The sequence below is a fragment of the Triturus cristatus genome, chromosome 11 (assembly GCF_964204655.1).
Source record: "Triturus cristatus chromosome 11, aTriCri1.1, whole genome shotgun sequence".
NCBI lineage: Eukaryota > Metazoa > Chordata > Amphibia > Caudata > Salamandridae > Triturus > Triturus cristatus.
Genome location: NC_140594.1, coordinates 152782017 through 152808998, shown reverse-complemented (window position 1 = coordinate 152808998; position 26982 = coordinate 152782017). Strand labels below are relative to the sequence as shown.

The window sequence follows — 26982 nt, the reverse complement described above, 5'->3', positions numbered from 1 at the left end:
CTGTTTCAGCTTAAGCCTGTGGCACGTGTCCACTGAAGGGGTTACAGCCGCGTCCCCCTCTAGCTGATGAACCTCACTCTCCAGGAGCCGAATCTGGAGGGACTCCTCTTTCTTTTTCGCCCCAATAAGTGACTGAGCCAATCCCCTCAGCACCGTCTTGTATGCTTCCCATAAGATAATCTGGGAGTCCACGGACCCCTGATTCTCCTCAAAATACAGCTCAGATCCTTCTCTGAGCCTATCACCAATTTCAGGGTCTCAAAGGCGCCAAGGGTCTATTCTCGGAAAAAACGCTCTGTTTACGACAGGGCCCCTGAGGGTGGTACAAACAGGGGAATGATCCGAGATCCCCCTAGCCAGGTGAGAAGTAGTGCCAAAGTCCCCCATCTGGTCCGATGGCGTAAAGAAATGGTCAATCCTGGAGAAGGACCCATGCCGTCCCGAGTGAAATGTGTATTGTCTAAGTGTGGGGTTCTGTGCCCGCCACAGGTCCCCCACTCCCATGGCAGTGACAAAGTCCGATAGGCCCCTCTCTCCCTTCCTACCTGCGGGGGCATTGGACCGGTCTATCTCTGGGCACATAACCGCATTAGTGTCATCAACCAGAAGTAGCGTTCCTTCAGGGAGGTTTGTCAGAAACGTGCTCTGTTTGGGAAAGCACCCAGAATGGAGGCCAGGGTTATATAGCACTATCAGAACACCAATGTGCGTCCTTCCCATCCACCCACCACTGCAGCGAAACAACCCGCCTCATCCACCCAAGTGTCCGAAATAACAAAAGGTAGGGTATTACGTACTAATATATCCACCCCACGTGACCCAGATGTGAACCCCGAGTGCATGACCATTTTGTAGCCGAATCGATCGAGGGCCTTACATTTATTCCCCTTCAGATGCGATTCTTGAAGAAGGACCACATCCGGGCAGTGTCTCTGCAATTGTACATTTTTGATGATAAGAACTGGGATATGATTTTCCATTTAATTGCCTGAGAATTCAATGAAACGCATGAATCATGAGGCATTTGTTTATCGGACTCAAACGTTTACTGTAAATCAACTCACGGTTTAAAAAAATGGTTATACTGTGATCTGGGAGTAGCTAATAATAGCCTTTATCCGAAAAGCCCAAGTTTTGCACTTTTTAGGACTACCAACTGGTCTACCTTGATAGATTATATATCTGTGAAAGTTGACGAGTGGGGTCTTCTGAATTCATTTAAAGGAGAACATTGATAAGAAAGTGATTTTGACATCTTGATTTAATATTTAATGGCTCATCAATTATGTTCATCACAATGAATTAATTCAAAGAAAGATGTGGTAGTCTGGTGGTAGGGATGTCGATTTTTATAACATATCTAGTTATCCAGAGAATGAGATACTTCAGAAACCTACTTGTCCTGTAAATAATATCCTCTTGTCCCTTTTGGTCCATGCACTGAGACAAACACGATTTTCATTATAATAGGCCTCTGATAATATATATCCTTTCTGATTATACCAGGGTTCATTTTACATCAGGGTTTGAATTATAGAAGTTCTCTCATTTTCCCACCTTTCTGCAATGCTACATAAGAACCTGGAAGTAGGTGGTTAATGTTTAAGGGTATGCATCAACTCCTCTCTAATCTCTTGCCCACAAAGGAAAACAACTGCTCGAAAATCAAGTTCTACTCTAAGAACTTTTAGAAAAATATACCTGTTTATTTTTGGTGACAACAGGAAAAAAAAGAGTATTGGAGCTCCCGATCGACATCAGACGCGCCCCCTCCCTGAACATCTTCAGGAAGACACTAAAGACCTGGCTCTTCGACTGATCGGAGCTGCTTATCTCCCCCACTCCCAGCGTCTAGAGACCCTCACGGTTGAGTAGCGCACTTACAATCCCCTGATTGATTGATTGATTGGACACAACTCCTTAATAGAGAAATATATAGGATTCAATCACAACTGCAGAATGACTAACAATGATTTGCTAACGGTCATTTAGATATGTGGTGTGCAGTCTGAAGTATTGTCAGTGTACCTGTACTGGAGTCTGAATATAAAAAAAAATGCTGCATTTCTATGTAGAAATGAATCAGAGAGTTAGGAGACAGTGCAGTGCAGAGACGCAAGGGTAGCAGTTACTGGCGCCATTAAACAACAAAATAGAACATGGATCCAAGCATCCAGAAAAGCGTATACAAATGCCATTATGGTATCAAAAAGAGAGTGAGAAGTAGGTGAGTTTGCTGAATGCAGTCACCAGAAAAGCTTATTGTTCATTTGGGTATAGAGTCTCCACAGGTAGTGGTGAAGGTTTCAGCCCCATCGAAAACTATATCACGATGTCTGAATGGGTCACTAATTTTTCAAACCTTTATGCTATCCCATGGGTACCCAATGACAGGAAAACCGGAAAGAACAGTTCCTCCTAAAGGCCAGGATAGTTAGAATCACTACCAGCCTGCTGTTATTTGGTCACGAAAGGGAAATCTAAATTTCAGATCTTGTTGCCCTCACACACCGGGTAGGGTGTCATGCTTCATCATCGGGCGCTCCTCGTCGGACCGGCGCTGCAATGTCCGACGGGCCTGGTGGCATCTTTTGCGGAGATCTTTTGATCTGAGAACGCCGTTTTATGATGAATGTGAGTGGAAATGTAGAAGTCAGTGATTCCTGATTCGTGTGGGGACTAGAAAAACTAAAATAGGCCCTGGCCCCTAAATGATTTTAATTGGTTTTGTGTGGGGCTGGGAGTAGATAAAACCAGGGAGGCTACTATATTGATTCTAGGTATCAGGGTAGCCTATAGTTGACAACGGTCAACATGTTTCGTGTCTTCTCTGCTCAAAATCGAGTGACACTTCTTCAGGACCGTGGATAGACCTACAAGTGAAAATACCTCGGATATAATAAACGGGTAAACAGATCTATCACAACTAATAAAGAGTCCCTAATTCAGGGTCTTGGAATATCGCCTCAAAATAGAGGGGTAGGAGGCTTCATAGGTGAAGGAGGAGCGACCGGACCACTGGAGCGGTGCCACAACAGAAGTAGTGGGCATGCCTCACTCGACAAACGCGTAATCTCCTCACCCAATGACAGACCTGCAGGACACACTATAGAGTAAGTTGGTTGTATGATGGATTCTCGCATGCATTTACAACGTGTCAGTTAAAATGCGGTATTGTTACCACACATATGCCTTTACCACGCATGTCTTCACAACAATATGCCTTTACCACGCATGCCTTTACAATGAATTTTGTTGTAAAGGGATGATTGGTAAAGGCATATACTTGGTAAAGGTTACGTGTGGTAATGGTACCCGCTTTGTAACCGGTGGCACCTACCGCTGCCCCTCCTACAGCCTGAGCCCTATACACCACTGATCCCCTCTCCCTAGCCCTGAAAAACACCTTGCCCCCAGCCATGAAATCTTTAACCGGCCTGCCAGCCTTAAAACACCCCAGCCTCCCCACCCGGAGCCCTAAAACCCGGCCCCAGCTCTGAAAACCATCCGACCCCAGCTCTGAGCCCTAAAACTCCCAGCTCAAAAAACACCACCGCCCTGAGCCCACAAACCCAGCCCCCGGCACTGAAAACTACCCCAACCCTAGCCCTGACCAGAAAACTTACATCTGCCCCGAGCCCTAAATCCCGGCCCTGAAAACCACTCACCAACCCACGACCTGATCCCTTTGACGTACCACGTTTTTTTTTTTTTACCTCAAACACCTCCCACCCCCTGCCCATTTGCTTCAAGTCTAGAGCACTGACTACCGTTACCACGCATTTGCCTCTACCGCAAATCATTGTAAAGACGTGTGGTGCATATGTGTAGGAAAGGCAAGCACAGTAACGCTTGCGTTGTAATGGCATGTGTGGTTAAGACTGCAATGCAGATGTTGTTTCCCGAGTAAGTTTACCTGCAGTAGCAGGAGTTCAATTGGAGGATACAAGCATCACTCCAGAGGAGATCAGCCAGGCCATCAGTGAAATCATAACTAATAAAGTACCAGGGCTTGATAAAGTATCAGAAAATCTATTCTTAGACAGGATATATGTTTGGAGTCCCTACTGTGCATTAATTTCCAATTCTTTATTGAATGGGGCCCCCACCCCTAACCTGGGCTGGGGCTGAAATAATTTCTGTCTTTAAACAAGCATTGGCATAGCAAATAGGTCTCGCCTTTGGGACCTTGTAAGTGTTTAGTCAGAACTATTGGCTATGTTGTAGAGCATTGTGGCTGCTATGGTTCATGTTGAAAAATTATAATAAAAAAGTGTTATAAGCATTTTAGTTAGCTTTATCCAAACCAAGAAGACATGATATACAACTGAACGACCCGATTAAAAAAGAATGTGTTCTAGTTTTTTTGTACTTGCACGGCTGGCAACTTCTTCCTATCTGTTCTCATGCTTGTTTGTTATACATTTTTTTGTTTTGGGGGGGGGGGGGGGTTGGAAAGCAGTACCTGAATTACAACACAAGCAGCGGAAGGACACTAGGGAAGAACCAACAGATGCCAGATTCCGAGGGCGGACTGATGTGGTGCTGAGGTGGTGGTGTGCTGGTGCAGAGGTGGTGGTGTGCTGGTGCAGAGGTGATGCTTAGGTGTTGCTGAGTGATACTGAGCTGATGCTGAGGTAGTGATGCCTCACTGGTGATGAGGTGGTGATGCCTCACTGGTGCTCAGGTGGTGCTGAGCTGGTGCCCAGGTGATGCTGAGTTGGTGCTGTGCTGAGGTGATGCGCTGATGCTGAGGTGGTGCTGCGCTGATGCTGGAATGGTGCTGCGTTGGTGCTGAATTGCTGCATTGGTGCGGCTACGCTGGTGGTGCACTGATGAGGAGGTGCTGCTGTGCTGAGGCTGAGATGGTGCTGTGGTGGTGCTGAGGTGGTGCTGTGAGTAGAAGTTCTGTGGTTAGTTAAGAGCTGGCGAGGAGAGCTACTTAAGATAGTATTCTGGTGGTGTTTTTCGCTGCAGTGATGTCACTGACTATGTCATGAGTTATGTAATATGTGAGGTCATAAGCAGTGCATTGCGGGAGCGTAAGTTATAGTTAGGTCAGGTAACTAAAACTGCTGAATTTCAATGGTTTTGTATGAGTGAATTCTGAACCCAACTAAAATGTCCCTGTAACCTTGGCTTTTCCAGTACATTTCGAAGGGGTTTTTAATTCTATTTCCTACGTATAACGTTCCTATAATCTTTGTTTTTTTCAATGAATTTCTATGTTTTTTTAATGTTATTTCTTAACTACAATGTTCCTGTAACCTTTGGTTGTTTAAGTGAATTTCTAAGGTTTCTTACAATTTATTTGCCAACTGTAACCTGTAACCATTGAGAGTGAGTGTGTGAGTTAGTGTAATAGTATCTCAGTGGGTGTGTGAGTGAGTGTGCAAGTGTCTCAATGGGTGTGTGAGTGTCTCTGAGTGGCCTCTATTTTTCCCTCTTCTGCTCTGTTTTGCCTTTCCTGCTCAATTTTCTGCCCTCAGTTTTGCCTTTTCTGCTAATTTTTATGCCCTCTTCAGCTGTTTTGCCTTTTCTAATCATTTTTAAGCCCTCTGTTTTGCCTTTTTCCGCTCATTATTCTGGCCTCCTCCTTAATTTCAATAAAGCCTCAGGGAGGCCGCGCTTCAGTTTGTTGTAAAAATATTTGCCACAAATTCACAAATCTGTCACAATTTTATACGCAAACATTTTCTTTTTTAAAAAAAATGATTTTTAGCCCTGGCATGGTCCCTCTGCACCAAGAGTAGGAGTATTCCTACATTGCCCCTTCTTTTTTCTGATTATATATAATGTCACCAGGAGGTATATTTAGGACCACGTTACCATAGGAAAGTCGTTTTTGACTTGCCTATATCTTTGGCGCTGTTTGACGAATATTCACAAAATATTCAAAAAAATAGTTTGATAGTGAGACTTGTTGTGCCTGGAGAGGTTCAGGGTGATCCTTGAAGTGGGGGCCGAAAAAAAGGAGGGGCCAAAAAAAAGTGTGTTTCCTATGTTAATTTCCATAGGTCCTTTAGACACTCCTGCAGTCCGAACCGCTGGACGGAATTACACCGAATTTGGCAGGAATGTAGATTTTGGTTTGCAGATCAAACACTCAGTTATCCGGTGTAAATCCTTTCAGTAGTTGTTGAGGAATTTATAGGAAAAAAATAAGGATATCTGTGGCCAGAGCCAATCCGCGACGATTTCGCAATTAATCGCGAATGCGTGCACCAACAGGAATGCCGTGATTGACTAGAAGCAACCTGAGCAGAGAGTTGCAGCTGACATTTAACCTCATCGCAGCAGTCCCCGTGGCTGAAAGCAAGTGGCATTAAGGGTCAGTTTGCATGTGCCCTGACCCAATGAGAGTAGTATAGGGGTGTTTGTGGAACCCCTTATGAGTATATGTCAAAAGAAAGGGTTTTCTTTGCCACTAGCGATACTCATGAATTTGGCGTGACCATCAGCGTGGCCCCCGTGTAACATCGCCATGAATTCTCAATTATACATCGTAACGAATTCACGACAATCAACAAATGCATTAAACAAATGACAAGTAGTGACACTGAGAAATAATAACATAAGTCGTCTATTATGCCGGTGTATTATATAATATGCAGCACAGTTTTCCACAGTGACAGAATAGTAAGTAATTTCCCAGTACCAAGTAATGCAGAGTACACAATTTCCCAACAACTATAGACTTCTTAAAATATTAAGATTTGATTCAGATGGTCATGTTCATTTTACATAAATTATTTTTTTTGATAACCAATTTTATTGAATTTTGGTGAAGAGTAAGTACAGCACAGCAATTCATCACAGTCATGATACAGCAATATCGGTCTTGTTATTTGCTTACGATGCCGAGGCCGGACCTAGGTGTCTGGCCCAGTAGCGAAAATCTCCTACCCGACCTGACCCAACCATTTACCCCACACCCGACCATGCTTAGCCAGACATCCTCTAGCTTCATACAGTGGCTTCTCTTGTGCCGCACACCAGTCTACGCCCCTGCGCCATTTAGCTATGCTGGGGACATGGTGGGTGTACCCAAAAAGTTTTTGTCCGCTCTGGACCCATCTAGACCGTCCATGACACCCAGGAGTAAGTTCAGGGGATTACATGGCACCCCCAAGCCCAGGACGTTAGTCAGTTCTGACACCAGTGCATCCAAATACTGGACGAGATGGAGACATACCCATATCATGTGGAAGAAATCTGCTGCATCTGACCCAGAGCGCATGCAGGATGGGGTAGCTAGGAGGCCCGCCTGGTGGAGGAGACTAGGAGTAAGGTATGCACAGTGGAGGTAGTATAGTTGGACCACACGGAGCCGGCTGAAATAGTAACGGTTTTAGGAGCCATTAGGGCATCACGCCAGTCCTCCTCCACAAACGGGCCCAACCAAGCCTCCCATCGATGTCTAAGGGGGTCGAGTGTAATCGGACTGTTGTTGGTCAATGACCGGTAGATCCGCGACACCCCCCCCCAAATTACCCATCATGATCTGGGCCTCCAAGGGACTGAACTCAAGGATTGTGGTACCTGTTGGGACGTGCGAGCTGAGGGCATGCCGGACCTGCAGGTACTTGTAGAATTGGGACGGGTGAATGGAATTCACATATCCATACAAGCACTCCCACACCGGCTCACTCACCCATACAGCCATTCAGACACTCACTCTCCAATACAGCCACTCATACACCAACTCACTCACTCACCCATACAGCCACTTACACACCCAGTCACTCATACATACAGCAATTCAGACACCCACTCACTCATACAGTCATTCACACACCCACGTACCCACCCATAGAGCCACTCACTCACCCATACAGCCACTGACACACCCACTTACCAATACAGCCAGTCACTCACCCACAGCTACTCACACACCCACTTATTCACCCATACAGCCACACCCACTCACACATGGATACATACAGTCAAACAGCTACTCACATAATATATGTTAGAAATAGTATCACTCATTAGTAGTACAGAAAGTATACTATTTTAACTTTTGTAGTACCTTGGTTTATATGTTTAACACTCATAAACTTTTAGAAAGCATTCACTCTCATTGGATGACATCATCAGTGATGTAATTTGAGGGGGGTGTGGCTAGCCGACCAAGCTGGCAGACGCACTCTAGAGAATCTCTGCAGATCGGCCCTTTCTGTTAAAATACACTAGCCCACGGTGTCATCCAAACCCCTGTAGGGGCTTCGCCCCCCCATGGAACACATCCACTTCCAGATCCAGCCAAACCCCAGAACAACGCTGCGAGGAACACTCGCCCACAGACGTCCTGGACCCTGCACCACCTTCATCAACGTCATCGCCGACCACATTGTACCCCACGCCCTCGCCCCTACAGACTACATACTACTCAGAGACCTGAACTTCCACTTAGACAACCACAGCAATCCCAACACCCCCGCCCTCCTGAAGAACCTCACCAACATAGGACTGAAGCAACTTGTCTCCACCCCCACTCACAGAGCGGGACACACACTCAACCCCATCTTCACCGGTGGAAACAACATTTGCTTCAGCCACACCACAGAACTGCTCTGGACAGACCACCACTGCATCCATTTCTCCTACTGCAAACAAGTACACGTGCCGCCTCCCACACAGAAGCTGGAACAAAGTCCCAGAGGAACACTTCACCTCCGCCCTCACCTGCACTCCATCCCCAACTACGACAGACGGCAACACAGCGGCAAGCAACCGCCACCAATGGATCGCCAACTCTCTCTCCCCCCTCCAGAACAACACCAGAGAACACAAAAAGAAAGTCAACTGGTTCACCACAGATCTCCGAGAATCCAAGTGCTCCTGCCGATGTTTGGAGAAACGTGGAGAAACAGCAAAACCCCGGAAGCACGCTCCACCTACAAAACAGCCATCACAGCACACCACCAACTCATCAAATCTACAAAGAAAAACTTCATCCAAGACAGAATCCTCTCCAACGCCCACAACTCCAAGGAACTCCTCGCCATCATACAGGAATTCGCCGAACCCAACAGCTAAACAACAGACGTCCTTCCCTCCAAAGACCTCTGCAACAAACTCCGCTCCTTCTTTCACCTCAAGATCAAGACGCTTTTTGACAACTTTGACGACCAAGACCACGGCACCGCCTAAACTCCCACCCCCAATGACACCATCCAACAGATCCTTCTCACCTGGACCACTCTCACCACAGAGGACACCTTAAAGTCAATGAAGAGCATCCACTCCTGAGCACCGTTTGCCCCCTGCCCGCCGCACATCTTCCACAGGGCCGGCACTGCCATCGCACCCAAGCTACGCCGAACTATAGACCGCCACATTCCCAGACAACTGGAAGCATGCCAAAGTCAACCCCCTCCTAAAGAAGCTCACTGCAGACCCGAAGGACCTCAAGAAATTCAGGCCGATTTCACTGCTTCCTTTTGCCACCAAAGTCACCGAAAATGCCGTCAACACCCAGCTAGTACACTCCATAGAAACCAACAGCATCCTAGACACCTCTCAATTTGGATTCCGCAGCAACCACAGTACCAAGACCGCCCTCCTCGCCACCACTGACGACATCCGCGCCCTCCTAGACCAGGGCAACATGGCAGCCCTAATCCTCCTGGACCTATCGGCAGCCTTCAACACCGCCTTCCACCGCACACTAGCCACCAGACTCCATGACGCCAGCATCCAAGGAAAAGCCTTAGACTGGATATGATCTTTCCTCTCAGGCAGAACACAGAGAATAAGACTCCTTCTCTTCCTCTAAGAACCGACAGAGATCAGATGCCGAGTATTCCAAGGATCCTTCCTCAGCCACACTCTTCAACGTCTACATGGGCCCCCTCGCAACCATCGTCAGAAACCACGAGCCCAACATTGTCTTCCAAGAAGCGATGAAAACCGCTGCGACCTGGATGAGCAACAGCTGCCTGAAGCTCAACTCGGAAAAAACAGAAGTCCTCAGCCTCATCTCCACCCCATTTGCATGGGACAACACCTGGTGGCCCCCCACCCTCGGAAACCTACCCACCCCAATGGACCATGCACGCAACCTCAGCATCGTACTCGATTCTTCACTCACCATGAATCGCCAGATCAACGCCGTATCCTCCGGATGCTTCAACACCCTCTGCAAACTTCGCAAGACGTTCAAGTGGCTACCTCCGACTCTTGGAAAACCGTCACCCATGCACTCATCACCAGCAGACTGGACTACGGCAACGCTCTCTAAGACGGAATCACCAAAAACTCCTCCACAAACTCCAGACTGTCCAGAACGCTGCAGCCAGACTTATCCTCGACATCCCACGACATGTCCACATCACCCAACACCTCCACTGGCTCCCGTCGACAGAAGAATAACTTTCAAGCTCACACACGCCTACTAAGCCCTCAACGACTGAATCTCCTTCCAAGCTCCCAAGAGAAACCTCCGCTCAGCCGACCTCACCCTAGTCACCGTCCCGCGTTCCTACAGGACCAGAGCAGGTGGAAGATCCTTCTCTTACCTCGCAGCCAAGACCTGGAATGAAGTCCCCCTTCAACCTACAACAAAGCCCGACACTGCAATTCGGAAAGGACCTCAAGACCTTGCGTCTTCAAATGACCCAAACGGAGCTGCTTAATTCCCCCACCCCCAACCCTTCCCACCCCCCCGAGACCCTCAAGGGTGAGTAGTGTGCTTTACAAAACCCCGATTGATTGAAAATGAAGCTGGCAGTTGTGGAATGCTGCGGTGCTAGTTATTTGACAGGAGACAGCTGGTACTGGCTGACGTGTCGACGTTCGAGCCCTCTTCGAGTGAGGCCAGAGTAGAAGGCCCTCGCTAGGTGTGTTTAGAGTGACTGCAGCCAAGCCAGACGGAGGCCGCATAGGAAGCCAGGTGAGGAGAGGGGCAGTGGTGCACAATGCACTGGGGCTCAGGGGTCGTGTTGGGCCCAGGCCCAGCAATATCGTGACAGGAGCAGGGTACCAGAGCAGCCACAATAGGCAGCATAGCACAAGAGAGCAGTTTGGGGCCCCACTGGGGACTGCCCGTATCCAACACTGCCTCCCGCGCCAGCCTTATTACTGGAAATGATGGACTTTGGGACCCGGGAGTCGCATCGGGCCTGGGTCAGGGAGTGAGCACGGGCCGCACCTCCTGTTAACGTTGGTCGCCACAGACAGGAGGGGACCACGGGGACGGCCTCCCTCACATCACTGACTAGGAGGCATCTGCAGGCGTAACTGGGCATGGGAGAGGCTCCCTGAGAGGTTCCCTTGGGGGCCCGAAGAACCGCACAACAGAAAATTGGTGCGAGTAGTAGTACTCCTTTCTCCCAAGTGCTTGGACTCTCTTAACAGCAATGGGACGCTGACGTGCGGGGGCAGCGTCAGCACCAGTGCCCCCACAGTTGAACATCAGCGCCGCCCAAGGGGACCAGGATCATAGGCCAATGGGAAGGGCCACATGCTTGACACTAAGTTAGACTCCGTGCTGCAGGCAGTGGAGAAGCTGGGTGCTTCCCTAGACAAATCACGCATCTCCCTTGAGGGTCGTATAGACAAAATTGCAGATCAGGTGCGAGACATGGCACAAGGACTGTCAGAGACTTGTCCTGCAACCAGGGCTTTGTTGACCGAAGTACAAGACCGGCAGGCCCGAGTGCAGTTGGGGGAATGGCAAGCCGAGGATGATGAAGGCCGCTCGCGGCGGAACAATATTTGGGTGGTAGGGTTGCTGGTGGGGCCAGAGGGGGTGACGCGGTGGCATGGGCCGAGCAACGGTTGTGGAACCTACTGCCATCCGGAGTGCTCTCGCCCTTCTTCGAAGGTGAACGAGCTCACAGAGTGCCAGCGGGCCAGCCGCCACCGAGAACCTGAACAGGCTGGGAGAGGTGCAAGTGGAGAATGATGCAGTGCTCTTCTTCCCGGACTATGCCATAGGAGTGCTGAGGAAGAGGGGATCCTTTTGGCGGTCAAACAGCAACTGCGTGATCTGGAAATCCAATACTCCCTCCTCTTCCCGGCATGTCTCTGGGTCATCTTCGAAGGCAAACCCATTTCTTTGATGCACCGGGGGAGGTGTGGACTTGGCTGGAGTCTCCTGGGCACTGGGTATCGCAGCCCAGAAGTGAAGAACCTGTACAAAGTGGCACTGAAAACAGGACCAACCAAAGAGGAAAATGAAGACGCAGCAGACACCCACTCCCCCCGCCACAAGCCTGCCCAAATCTGGAACAGGTGATACAAGAACGGCCGCAGGCTTTACAATCAGTTGCAAAGATGCGTTACAACGATGGCAGACATGAACGGGATACCTCGTACGAGCATTCCCTTAGCAAAGAGGGCTCCTCCGCGACATGGCCCTTTGAAGGAGAAAGAAGGAAAACCTCCAAGTGTCACGTCACAAACGGCAGATGAACTGTTCTATCCGATAGAGTGTTGTGAAACCTACGGACTGCATCTCTCCATACTGTACACATTGCTGGGGATATTAGGGAGGAGGGTGTGGCCAGCTGGACACTGCTGTCAAAATCCAGACTAACAAATAACCTCCCCCGCAACAGACTCTTGTACACGTCAATGCGCAAAGTGTGCGCATTGATGTGTTTTTCTGGGGCATCACTGCGCTCGCCTCCCACCACCCAACAGGCCACAAGCCTTAGAAATCCGGTGTGATTAGCAGATAGTTGCAGAGAGGTGTTTTTACAGTTTGGGAAGATACATTTTGTCCCTCTCCTCTCTTTCAGTTAAGGTTCATGTTGTTTTTACCACTTTTAAGTATGTTACTCACTACAGTTCACCAGTACACAGACTGAAAGGTGTGGCCCCCACCTGTAAAACTGGGTCTACACATCTAGTTCGCCCCCATGCTCTGCAACACTCATACATTGGGTGTAACCATATCCTGCGCAATAGATATCGGCCATTAATATAATTACCTGGAATGTAAGGGGCATGCATACCCATGCGTGTCGATATGCCACATATTTCTACCTCAAGCGCAGATCGGCCCATATAGTACTGCTGCAGGACACTCACCTTGCTTCGCTCAAGATCCACAGGTTGCAGCGCTGATGGCGCAGACACGTATTTGCCACAGGATACTCCTCATACGCCATGGGGCATTCATCTGGGTGAGGCCAGGAGTCCCCTTTGCGGTAGATTAGGTGGAGGTGGACCTTAATGAGAGATACGTGTTTGTGAGTGGGCGCCATGACGGAGAACGTCAGCTCTTGAGACTGTAAATGCCCCCAACACAGAACAGGTGATCTTCTGGCATGCTATATCAGGGGCTGGCTCGCAGGAGTGCTCTTCCTTGGTTCATCGGGGGGATTTCAATGCAGTCCTCGACACCACATTCTCCAACTGACACAGGAGGGAGCAGGGCAGACTGCACATATATAGCGCCTCCAACCGGCGGCGCTCGCAGAGCTGCTTTTTTGGAGTCACTGGGAAATGCCATCCACACCTTTTTTGAAGGATATGCAGGCTCACTCACCAACAGGGGGGGTGGAATGGGACACATTCAAGGCTGTGGTCAGAGGACATTGTCTGGGTCTTAGCTGGATCATCCGCAAGCAATTGAACAGGGACATAGCACGCCTCGAGATGTCGCTACTTCAGCTGGAATCTGACGCGGTGGAAGACTTGGAGCGCAAGCGGCGATTAGATGAGGCACGGCGTGAGCATGCGGAGTTACTGGAACGACTGCGCTGCCTAAACTACGCAGCTCACTAGGCCTACGCCACAGCGGACCAAGCGGGTTGTCTATTGGCGTGGCTGATATGCCAGCAGCAGACGTGGCGCCCGATTCTGTCTTTGCGCTCAAAGGCCTGCTGCTACACACTCAACAGGAGATACATTTGGAACTGACCAGGCATTATATGGCGCTATACAAGTCCGTTCTCGGGGCAAGCCGGGCGCGCTGGAATCATTCTTCTCTACTATCTCCCTACCCATCATCACGTTGTTGCAGCGGGTAGAACTTGAAGAACCAATCACGCTTTCCGAGGTCCAAGCAGCCATTGGGGCGCTGGCCCCGGGGAAGGCGCCTGGGCCAGATGGTCTACCAGCCGAATACTACAAAGCATATGCTATAGCACTAGACCCCCCCCTGCTGGCCCTCTAAGAAGCATCGCTGGAGGCATCTGCCCTGTCGGGATCGCTCCGCGAGTTGTTGCTAGTTTCACTGGCCAAACAAGACAGAGACCCTGAGCAGTTGGGCTCATATTGACTACTGGTACTCCTAAATACCAAACTATAAAATTCTGACAAACTACTAGCTGACCGCCTGGCTCCTGTGGTCCCGCTTTTTTTTTTTTACTAAACATAGTTAATCGACAAAGCAGTTCACAGTTAAGAGGAATCAACTCTATAGTCTATTTGCAGGTACATTATCAAACTGATACAGAGCAATAGTACAATGGGGTTACATTATTCATGGCGAGGGTGGATCGTCAGTAATGGAGCTATGCGGGGGCTTACAGATATTCTCTCGGTAGATGTTCCAAGAGTTCCAAATCTGGGACCACTTTTTGGGGCAGCCCCGTGCTACATATACCATCTTTTCCCTGAACGTACACCAATCTATGTCTGCTTTCCATGCCTCTATTTTGGGTGGATGCGTGGCTCCCCACAATTGCGCAATGTTTATCTTTGCTAACATTAGACCTAGAGTGACCCAAAGCTTACTCTTACTATTCAGGTCCGCAGGCTCCCATACGTTCAGAAGGCTTATCTTTGCTTCAGGGCGGAGGACAAGTGTCAGCACTTCACTAAGGATTTCATGTATTTTGTGCCAGTATGGCTGAATGCGATCGCACTACCATAGTACGTGCATAAAAGTGCCCTCCCGGCCACATTGTTGTCTGCAATCTCCCCCCTCCGCCCTCCCCATTCGAACCAGACAGGGCCAAGAGATGTATACTATTTGAAGAATTTTAAGTTGCACTAGCCTCAGTCTGGCAGAGATTGCCACTTCCCTTGGGTTGGCTACTGCCTCCTGCCACTCTTCGTCGTCTAATTCAATGCCATCCCTTTCCCACTTCTCTCTTGTCTGCCGGAGAGGGTCCGCCATGTTGTTGATCAGTTTCTTGTAGGTCAGCGATATGGCTTTCTCTGGTAGGTAGCCGTCCAGCAGCCTGTCTTCAAGTGGTGAGGATACTGCGGGAAAGGAACCATTTGGGAGGTGTGCGTGTAGGGCGTGGCGAACCTGTAGATATCTAAAGTATTCGGAGTTGGCTAGTTCGTAATCCTGCTGCAGGGAGACAAACGGTGTCACGTCGCCTTTCACCCACAAGTCTCCAATTTTTGAGATCCCATTAGACCCCATTTGTCGGACCCTTTCGTTGTCCACAGATTAACTAGTTTCTCGCCATCTCAGAGGAGAGTTGCCAATTTAAGTTTTTGTTCCCATCCCAGACTTCTATTCGCAGCGTGCCAGACCTGGACTGAGTGTTTAGTCGGTCCTATTAGGGGGTATCGCAGGGGTTTAGAATAGAGTGCCCTGTTGTAGTTCCCTCCCGGCAGGATCCACCTATCCATGGCATATCCCAGATCGTACGTATGTCCATAGGTGCCATGATTGATGGGCGCTAGGTGGGCCGCCCATTAGTACTTCTTGATATCTGGGAGACTGATCCCTACGTCGTACCAATTTAGGGTGAGTTTGGCCAATGCTATACGGGGTTTCCCGTCCTACAGCAAATCCCTCTGCAGGCCCTCAATTTCCTTGAAATAGGATGCCGGAACTAGGTCTGGGGAGTTCTGCAATGCATAAAGAAAGCGGGGTAGGGACATCATTTTGAAAAGAGCTGCTTTGCCCAGCAGCGAGAGTGGAAGCGCTTTCCAGCTTGTTATGTCTTGCTTCAACCTTTGTAATGATGGGAGCAAATTGCGGTCGAATCTGAGTTTCTGGGCTGAGGTGACAAAAATACCTAGATATTTGAAGCCAACTGTAGTGATTTGTAAAGGACAGTCCTGGGGTGGGGTGGGTGGGTGGGGTACCGCTGAGGACATATAGGAGGGACTTACTCCAGTTAATTGAGAACCCAGAGTATCTTCCGAATATTGCAAAGGGGCAAACTGTGCTGGCACTGTGAGGCAGTGTGCTCCCAACCCCCATTCTGTTTAAAAGGCTCCCTTGAGCCAGCAAGCTGACGAGCTTTAGATATGCACCTGTGTGCCTGTGAGTGGTACTGTGACCTGAGAGAAACTTGGCAGCATTTCCAGCAACCCCAGATGATTTTTCTTTGATCTCTAATACTACTGCTCTCTACTGATGACAGGCTCAACCCAGAAACATGTGTCTAGAGATATACAGCAATGTCTGCACCAACTTTGGTGAAAAACTCCAGCTAATGTTTAGGTAAGTTTGAACTGTGTACTGTATTTACCAGGATGCAAAGGGGCGAACTGTGCTGGGACTGTGAGGCAGTGTGCTCCCAACCCCCATTCTGTTTAAAAGGCTCCTTTGAGCCAGCAAGCTGACGAGCTTTGGAGATGCACCTGTGTGCCTGTGAGTGGTACTGTGACCTGAGAGAAACTTGGCAGCATTTCCAGCAACCCCAGATGATTTTTCTTTGCTCTCTAATACTGCTGCTCCCTACTGATGACTGGCTCAACCCAGAAACACGTGTCTAGAGATATACAACGTCTGCACCAACTTTGGTGAAAAACTCCAGCTAATTTTTAAGTGGGTTTGAACTGTGTACTGCATTTACCAGGATGCAAAGGGGCAAACTGTGCTGGGACTGTGAGGCAGTGTGCTTCCAACCCCCATTCCGAATATTGCAAAGATATCTAAGACACTTACGAGTGACGCTTTTCGGGAGGCTCAGAACAGCAGAATGTCGCCCGCATATAAGGAGATGCAGTCCTCCCATTCTGTTGACCAGCGCAGTCCACGTATCACAGGATCCCTACGAATCCATGCAGCCAGTGGTTCCAGGGCAAAGAGGAGGGGAGACAGCGGACAGCCCTGGCGAGTCCCCCGACTCAGTTTGAACACTTCAGATTTTTTATTGTTGACCACAACTTGAGCCAGGGGGCTCCGGATAGAGGAGTCTGACCCACTAGATGAAGCTCGGTCCAAAACTCATCTTTGTGAGGACTGCAAAGAGATACGGCCCTTCAATGGTGTCAAATGCAATGAAGGCATCTAATGAAACAATTATCGTTGCCTCCTGGATTGTGGCCATTCCCCCCAGAACACCATGCACTCTACGCAAGTTCAACGCGGTGTGTCGATGGGGCCTGATTGGTCAGGATGCACCAGCCCACTGATTACTTTGACGAGGCGGTTTGCCAGGAGTTTGGCTAGAATTTTAGGCTCCGCATTGAGTAGGGAGATCGGCCTATAGGAGGCGCAGGTAGTCTTTGGTTTACCTTCCTTGTGGATAGTGATCAGTGTGGCTATCCTCTGATCCAGTGGAAGTGTCCCCAGTTCCCTGCCCTCCTCAAACATGGCATGCAAGTGCAGAGCTAGTTTTTCTGGTCTGAGTTTGTAGAGCTCAATAGGTAGGCCGTTAGGACCTAGGGCCTTGCCTGATTGGAGATTCCTGATAGCTTGTGCTATTTCATCGTTAGTAAAGTCGCTCTTCAATGGACTCCGGTCTTCTCCTGACAGAGTGGGAAGTGCTTTGTCCTTGATTAGCGTCTGGGAGTCATCTTCAGTATATGGTGTACTTGTGCGGTAGACTTCACTATAGTGTGCAGCAAACTTATTTGCAATTGCTTGAGGGTCAGTCATGGACCTGCCATCTTTATCCATCAGCTCGGACACCAGCCTACTAGCCCACTCCTGCTTATCAAGCCATGCAATTAGCTTCCCTGCCTTGTCACCCAGGTCATACACTCTGCCCTCTTTTCCTCTCCCCAGTGTTTTAGCCCTGTCTGTGGCCAACGCTTTATAGTCATCTCTTTGGAGTTGTAATGTGTGCAGTTTCTCCTGAGTAACCTCTACTTCTAGGTCTTCCTCCAGCCGGAGGACTTCGTTTTCAGCCTCCACTACCTCCTTTAATCTCTCTTTTTGTGTACCGGCTATCAGTGACAGCGCTTGCCCCTGTATTACTGATTTAAATGCCTCCCACAGGACCTGGGGGGATTCAACCTTGTTATCTAGGAAGTAGTAGGCAAAGGTGTGGAGTAGTGCTTTTCAGACGCCTGGGTCTCGGAGATACCACGGATTTATGGGAGCAATTCTACCCTCCCTCCTCTGTCCTAGGACTATTTGTGCCCACACCGGGGAATGGTCGGAGATACCCCTCGTCATGTGTCTGATCTCTTGGACGTTTGCCACTTGGGATGCCAGGACTAGGAGATAATCTATATGGAAAAGACTGTTATGTGCCCCTGAGTGAAAAGTGTGTTGGATACTGTCTGGGTGATAAGTTCTCCACACATCCACTAGGCCTAAAGCCTCCAGAAAGTCAGGTAGCCATCGATATGAGGCCCCAAGCTCCCGTGGTGGGTATGGGTCTAAGGAGCCTGAAACCCCTGAATTGAAGTCACCTCTCACCACCAGAAGACCCTCCAGAAGCAAGATTAGCATTGAGCCCAAATCCTTAAATGTACAGCTCTGAAGGCCAGGTGGCACATAGACCGACATGAGCGTTAGTGTGGTCCCCTCTCATTGTCCCGTGATTCCTATGTATCTACCCCAGTCATCTGACCATGTGGAGTACACGGAGAGGGGAAAGGAGTTTCTCAACATTATACCTACTCCTATTGAGCCAGTGGTGAAACCTGCGTGGGCCACCAACTTGTAGCCCCAATTGTTTAATGCCTTTCAGGAGTTATCCACTACGTGCGTTTCTAGGAGCAGGATAATGTCCGGGGCTTGTCTTCTAATATATTGTAGGACTACGCAGCGTTTGACCTTATCCCCAAGCCCTTTGACATTCCAACTCAGTATTTTAACACTTTTGTCCCATTGTGTACTCATTACACCTTGTGTAAGTCATGGAATCCTCTTGATAGGTGTAAATGTCTATGTTTGTCGATTCAACAACAACATACAAAAACTCTGAACCCTCAACGTCCCCCAGGAACTCTATGCGCCCTTTCAATTACAAAAAAAATTCCCAGGCCTTTATGTTGCAGATGTTTGAGGATGAGGTCTTCCACGAAAATGTCTGGTGCCTGCCCCTCTGCTCTCTCCAGAATGCGTACGTTGTTCCTCCCGAGGCGTCCCTCATAATCATCTAACTTTCTTTCAGCGAATTTTCGAAAAGTTAGCAGGTCTCGAATTTCGCTTTGTAGGTGTGAGGTGTCATCCACCAAGTTTGCTGTTGTAATCTCTATCTGTTTGACCTTTTTTGTTGATTTTTGTGAGGTCTGCCCTAATGAGAGTCACTTATGACAAGATTGTGTCCATTTTCTGCTTCAGAGATGTTTTGACCCCAGTTATTGCTTCCATGACATCTTTTAGGGTGAGTTCCGGGAGGTCTCTCTCTGATCCCCCCATTGATTTGTCCCTGGATTGTAGGTCCTGGAGCGTCTCTTTAGGGAGCGTATATCGATCCAGTTTGTTTTGTTGAGTTACCTTGGGACTCCTTATGTTTGACATCTTGGCCCTCTCTGAGATGGTTCCTGTTTCGCTTTAGGGCACTAATGTAAGTTGGCTCTTTGCCGAGGGGGGAAACAGTTTTGTAACCCGGCTCTGCGGTCCGCCAAGATCTGTCTGGTTTCCATTGCACCAAGATCAAACTGGTTCAGATTCCCAGAGTGGGACTCATTTCCTTGTGATGATCAAGGAAGCAGAAAGAAAAGGCAGCAAACAGAATGTGACATGGGAGGAAGCCATTCCTTACTGCCCTCTGATAGAGGTCTGGCCGAGCAGGCTGACTGACTGACTGGATGTTATGCCTCTTCTGAACAGAAAAGGAATCGGAAAATACTTGTGATCGCGTTGAGCGTCACCGTAATCGCCAGCTGCGCGTGCCGGCGTCTGCGGCGCAGGAAGGGTTGTAACAACACGCACCCTATACATTATGTACGGAGCACTTTCTCCTTTTCCCTGACCCCTGGCTGAGAGGGGAGGGGCCACCCCAGACACCACCAAACTCTTTGAGGTATACCGCATCACGGCACCCTCGGAAAACCGGACTGCTGCACGGAGCACTTTTTCCTGCTCCCTGACCCCCAGATTGTTGCACGGAGCACTTTCTCCTGCTCCCTGACCCCTGGCTGAGAGGGGTGGGGCCACGCCAGAAACCATAAAACTCTTGGAGGAGTCCCACAGCCCGTCAGAGACCCCTTGGTTTCCTGAATTTGGGTACGAGTCTGTTAGAATCTTCGGGAGTCAGGTTATATGCCCTTGCAATTAGTGTGCAGCCTTAACGACCTAGGGGCACATCGCCAAGCACCATATGCAGAAGTGCTGAATAAGATCGGAGTAGAAGTCACTATCTGGCCGGACTCAATAGAGCTATAACACGACGCCCTCACACAAGGCTTCACTGCATTTTTTGACGAGCAGTCCCATCAGGACAAAACGCATTGTGCTGCTCTCCAGTTTCCAAGGCAGCAGTAGCAGGTAGTCGCAAAATATTATTTCTCCGCAAGTTGGCTTCTGATGTGGCACGGATTGTGAAGCCTTTGTTCTGCAACAGCAGGAGTCGCCAGAGGAGTATAATCAACGCTGCTGCTTTGGTCTCTGTGCTTTGGGGCTGACTCTGGGGGCATATCTGGCAGCATCTTGGTGGGATTGTTGTCCTAGGAAGTACCCTCTGCCGCCGCACGCATCTTCTGCCCCGCACCTCACAAGTCCCAGGGTGCATCAGCCTTATCCTCCCACCGCCGCTTACGAGGGGGAGGCACCGCCCCCGCGCTCAAAGCGCTGCCTCGCTCCCCCGGCGCGGGACGCAGGACGAGGCAGGGCTGGGCCAGGCCACCCCCCTGACATCTGACATCTTGGCACTAGGGGATACCTGTGATTTTTGGAACGGACCCTAGAGTGGCCAACTAAGGACACAAAAGGTACTGTTCTCTTTTTTAACCTCAAAGAGCATTTAGCCCCGTAGAATGAGTAAGCGCAAGGCAACGGCTTTTTGGTGGGGGGTGGGGTCACAGGGACGCTTGATGCTTTCTTAATTAGAGCGGAATCATTATTGGTCCATCAAATCCAGCTCACGGAGAAGAGACTCTCCCTGGACTCCATAGTGACCCAAAAACGATCATCTATGGGTAGTTTAGCCATGTCTAAATCACCTAATGACGGGGTTCTTCCATGCTCAGAAAAGAGGGGAGGTGGTAACAACCAAAAAAGCCCAATTCCCGTTGTTTTGTCCCCACAGGTATCTCCCCCGCTACCCCCACTTGGTGAGCCGCAGTCTGTGGAAAGTGGCTCCTTGGAGAAAGCTGCAAGAGATATTGGGGGGGGGGATACTGATTTGGACGCATTGTCATGGCAGGGGGAGGGGACCATCGCACTGGTTGCACCAAGCACAAACGCTGAAACCACATCACACTCAGGTGGGGAGGTTATAACTCGCTCCAAAAGGGCCACCAGATTAAATAGCACCACAAAGTCACTGGACAACGATATTGATTCAGCAAAGCGAACGAGGGGTGGGGGGCCTTCTAATTCCAAACAAAAACCGAAACAAAAGCCCAGACCAGTGCCTAAGGCTATTAGGCCCCCAGATACAGAGAGCAGTGTAGATAATCACTTGTGTCATAACTGTGTAGGGGATAACGCGGGGCAGGGAGTGGACACTGAACTTTGGACACGGATGGAAATGTTATTAACCACCCTTTTGGGGCCCGTACTAGAGAAAATCAGGTCCGTAGAAGAAAAATTGTCGCTGCTCTTGACACAGAACAGTACCTCAATTATTGAGGGTAATGGGCGTGCAACTAGCAGCCACAAGGTACAGGAGGGTCCCAATTTACCAGATGTACCAACCACAATAGGCAGAGTGTTATCCCCAGTGCCCCTGGAAGGAAGGCCACCCAGTGTACACATTAACCCCGGAGGTCATAGGCACACAAGGGAAGGAACTATAGGTCACAACACAAATCATCAATTAGCCCCCATTTATACTGGGGGTAGAGTATCCACAATCCAAGACTCTGAGCAAATGTCAGCCCTTATTGTTCGGGGTACCCCAGACTTGCCGTCTTTAGATTTGCCGCCTGCTTCATGCCCATACACAGTGGTTCTGACAGGGGTTCCGGCTTGTATAAGTGATGGAGAAGAAACCCCTCTAATGTTGACTAATAAGGCAGCCCACTGGATGAGTAGAAACGCAGGATTCAACATTATTAATCACAAGCATATTCAAATGGTCAGAAAGGTGTCCTGGATCGGCAAGTCCAGGAAATGTTTTCCAGGGGACTGCGTGATCGTGAATTTAAGGCACCCTGAGCTTGTACATAACCTGCTCACGCTAAGTAGGGGGTTTCATCATGATGAGGGTGGCTCCAGCATTAAAATGCTACCCCTGGGTTTCTTTTATAGGCATACGATGAACACGAACAACAGTGGTGAACACAAGGGCCACATGGTGGGAACATATGGGGGTGGTTCAACAATCTCAGTATGGAATCGGTATGCTTCACTTAAGAATGCGAGGGATCTAAATGATATTGATTGACTGGATTGGCCGGGAGTAAATAGGGGCGCCCATGGTGTGGGGAGTCATCTTTCTAACACAGACTTGGGAGGAACCGCTAGGGCAAATCCAAATGAGGACACTTCAAGTCCATCGTATTTAGAGCTTTTGGGACCTGGCACGCAAGAGCATAGTTACCCACTCACAGAACCCCACAGTCCCCTACTTTGCCTTACACCAGATATTCCAGACGGACACAGCCTGAGGGATTTTAAGATAATCTCCTGGAATATAGCAGGCTTAGGTACCAAATTTAAAAATGAGGATTGGCTAGTTTACATAAAAAAAATTCAGGTTATCTGTCTACATGAGACGTGGGAGGTAAATAGTAGTACCCTCCACCTTGAGGGTTATAAAACCTATTTTGTGCCTGCAAGTATGGCCACATCGGGGAGATAGCAAGGGGAGGATTGATCACTTATGTCGACCTCAAGTTACAGGGCAGATGGACCGATCTGGACTGGAATTCAGATTTTATGCAGGGGATTAAGTTTTATAATAAGGGCCACAAATTAAATTTTATTAATTTCTATAATGAGATTTTACCGGGCCAGTGTACTGCAAGAGTGGCCGAGCTGGAGAGTAGGCTCACGAGCATTCAGGAGCAAGGGGCGCAGATGTCCCAGCTGGTTTTAGTTGGCGATTTTATCTGCCACCTGTGCCCACACCTGAAAGTTAATGGAGGGGACTGGTTGTCGTACACTCTGGAAGAGGGCCCGCACATGGAACATACAAAGGACGGAAGGGCGTTAGGCAAGCTTCTAAACACACATGCCCTCACACAGACCATGGACCTGGCTGAAGCTGGAAAGGATCAAATTGTGCACCCCACATTTAAAGGCAGAGGAAGTGTTTCTTTTATTGACTTTATCTTTGTTTCGAATACACTAAAAAAATGGGTCACGGGTTTCAAAATATGTCTAAGTATTTTCAGTGATCATAACCCTCTAGTCATGTCCCTCGTGGAGTTAAATCCCTACAAGAATCCACAGAAAGTGGGGGGGGGGGGTGGTATGTGCTATAGATCAAGGGAGGAGGCTCAGATGGTCACAGACTAACGGCGAAGCTTTTTACAGAGCATTAGCTGAAAATGGCTAACAGCTTATCGCGGACTGTCTAAACCCAAATGTGGAGGGTATTGAACTGGTCATGGCATTCGAGGGTATCGCCCATCTAATTGATGGTTTGCTTAGGGCCAAAACATACAAAGAAAGAACGAATGACCCAAGGTGGTTCGACCAAAAGTGCTCCCGCGCCCTGAGAGAGCTGAAATTAGCATTAAAATCCTCCCCAAGAGATAAGAGGAGGGTGACCCTATGTAGGGCAAATTATAAATCGGCAGTAAAATGCCGTAAAACTAGTTTGCGTTACAACAAACAAATGATGGATGGAATGCTGACAATGCATACAGTCTCCCCCAGTCAAGAGATCTGGGTTGAATCCATCGTTCTTTTGCCCACTACACCACCCCAGTTTAAACATGGCCATATGCAAATCAGTCTTGACCCTGTGCCTCATGGGAACAGTCCAGCCCGAACTGCCAAGCCATGTCTTCCCTGGACCGGAATCAAGCATCCTAGGACCGGTTTCTGGCTATCAGCCGTCATCAGCCAGGATAGCTTGACTCCAGTGGCGTAGTGAGCACGGGTCCCACGTCTGGGAATACCCATCCCACTTAGGGCGAAAAGCGTTACAACAAACAAATGATGGATGGAATGCTGACAATGCATACATTCTCCCCCAGTCAAGAGATCTGGGTTGAATCCATCGTTCTTTTGCCCACTACACCACCCCAGTTTAAACATGGCCATATGCAAATCAGTCTTGACCCTGTGCCTCATGGGAACAGTCCAGCCCGAACTGCCAAGCCATGTCTTCCCTGGACCGGAATCAAGCATCCTAGGACCGGTTTCTGGCTATCAGCCGTCATCAGCCAGGATAGCTTGACTCCAGTGGCGTAGTGAGCACGGGTCCCACGTCTGGGAATACCCATCCCACTTAGGGCGAAAAGCGTTACAACAAACAAATGATGGATGGAATGCTGACAATGCATACATTCTCCCCCAGTCAAGAGATCTGGGTTGAATCCATCGTTCTTTTGCCCACTACACCACCCCAGTTTAAACATGGCCATATGCAAATCAGTCTTGACCCTGTGCCTCATGGGAACAGTCCAGCCCGAACTGCCAAGCCATGTCTTCCCTGGACCGGAATCAAGCATCCTAGGACCGGTTTCTGGCTATCAGCCGTCATCAGCCAGGATAGCTTGACTCCAGTGGCGTAGTGAGCACGGGTCCCACGTTTGGGAATACCCATCCCACTTAGGGCGAAAAGCGTTACAACAAACAAATGATGGATGGAATGCTGACAATGCATACATTCTCCCCCAGTCAAGAGATCTGGGTTGAATCCATCGTTCTTTTGCCCACTACACCACCCCAGTTTAAACATGGCCATATGCAAATCAGTCTTGACCCTGTGCCTCATGGGAACAGTCCAGCCCGAACTGCCAAGCCATGTCTTCCCTGGACCGGAATCAAGCATCCTAGGACCGGTTTCTGGCTATCAGCCGTCATCAGCCAGGATAGCTTGACTCCAGTGGCGTAGTGAGCACGGGTCCCACGTCTGGGAATACCCATCCCACTTAGGGCGAAAAGCGTTACAACAAACAAATGATGGATGGAATGCTGACAATGCATACATTCTCCCCCAGTCAAGAGATCTGGGTTGAATCCATCGTTCTTTTGCCCACTACACCACCCCAGTTTAAACATGGCCATATGCAAATCAGTCTTGACCCTGTGCCTCATGGGAACAGTCCAGCCCGAACTGCCAAGCCATGTCTTCCCTGGACCGGAATCAAGCATCCTAGGACCGGTTTCTGGCTATCAGCCGTCATCAGCCAGGATAGCTTGACTCCAGTGGCGTAGTGAGCACGGGTCCCACGTCTGGGAATACCCATCCCACTTAGGGCGAAAAGCGTTACAACAAACAAATGATGGATGGAATGCTGACAATGCATACATTCTCCCCCAGTCAAGAGATCTGGGTTGAATCCATCGTTCTTTTGCCCACTACACCACCCCAGTTTAAACATGGCCATATGCAAATCAGTCTTGACCCTGTGCCTCATGGGAACAGTCCAGCCCGAACTGCCAAGCCATGTCTTCCCTGGACCGGAATCAAGCATCCTAGGACCGGTTTCTGGCTATCAGCCGTCATCAGCCAGGATAGCTTGACTCCAGTGGCGTAGTGAGCACGGGTCCCACGTCTGGGAATACCCATCCCAGTGGGTCCCTTGCTCTCCATGCCACTGGAAATCAAGCAAGCCTGGCTGAAGACGGCTGAAATGCCAGAAACCGGTCCTAGGATGCTTGTTTCCAGTCCAGGGAGAACCTGGCTTGGCAGTTCGGGCTGGACTGTTCCCATGAGGCACAGGGTCAAGACTGATTTGCATATGGCTGGGTTCAAACTGGAACGGCATGGTGAGCAAAAAAACGATGGATTTAGGCCCAGATCTCTGTACTGGGGTGAATGTATGACATTGTTCTGCATTCTGTCCATCAATTGTTGTTTTTGCATAAAACTAGTTTGCAGCAGCAGGCTTGGGAGGACTTAAGGGAAGCGATAGAGCTAAAGAACTGCTGGAGCAGAGTTTTCATTTTGAAAATTCTGGGGCTTTTGAAGTTCTGGCATGTCTATTCGTTGTACTAAGTATTAATAATTAATAATTAATTATTTGTCTTGTGCAAGTGCGTTTATATTAATCAATCCGTTTGTCCTAACAAGAGAAGAGAGAGTTACACGTGAGTGTGCATAAATGTGCTGACTAAAATTAACGTGCATGTTTTCATGTTTAAACGTTGCTATGTGCTGTTTATTTTTGAGCACAAAACGCTTTTGAATTAATGCTTTTCCATGTTGCAAGTGCTAGATAAATGCATACACATAAGGGTATTAGTGGGGTTAACACTGTTTAATCACTATGCTGTAGTAACGTTTATTTTGTCTCTTTAATTAAAGATGGTCTATTGTGGCCTATGGAGGCTGTATTAAGATGGCTGAATTTTGAAGCCTGGCCTCGAGTGAATATGTGAAAGACGTGACGAGGTAGACCCCTGCTGGAAATGGTCTTGAAGTTGACTGACCATGGTCCTTGAATGAAACTTTCCATGAGGACAGCAGCAGTTTTTGGGAGTTCTCCAAGAGAAGTGAAAGTGTCCTTGGCAATCTTGAAAAACAAAGGAGCCTTAGAGGGAAACTCTGAACTGTGGCTCGATGGCCGAGGAGAAGCCGGATTAATGTGATACATGTTTTATTTTCTTGGTTCCTGTTCCGTAGTCTTCGCTATGTGTATTTTTCC

The 26982-nt window shown here is 48.9% G+C and overlaps 1 long non-coding RNA gene across 1 annotated transcript in view; it reads left to right on the top strand.

Annotated features, from left to right (window-relative positions):
- Positions 1-26748, top strand: part of LOC146783780 (uncharacterized) — a 38012-nt gene extending 11264 nt beyond the window's left edge. Inside the window, exon 4 of the long non-coding RNA XR_014970349.1 lies at positions 26643-26748. This is a non-coding gene — a long non-coding RNA (uncharacterized LOC146783780). The remainder of the gene's footprint in view (positions 1-26642) is intronic.
- Positions 26749-26982: the final 234 nt, after the last annotated feature.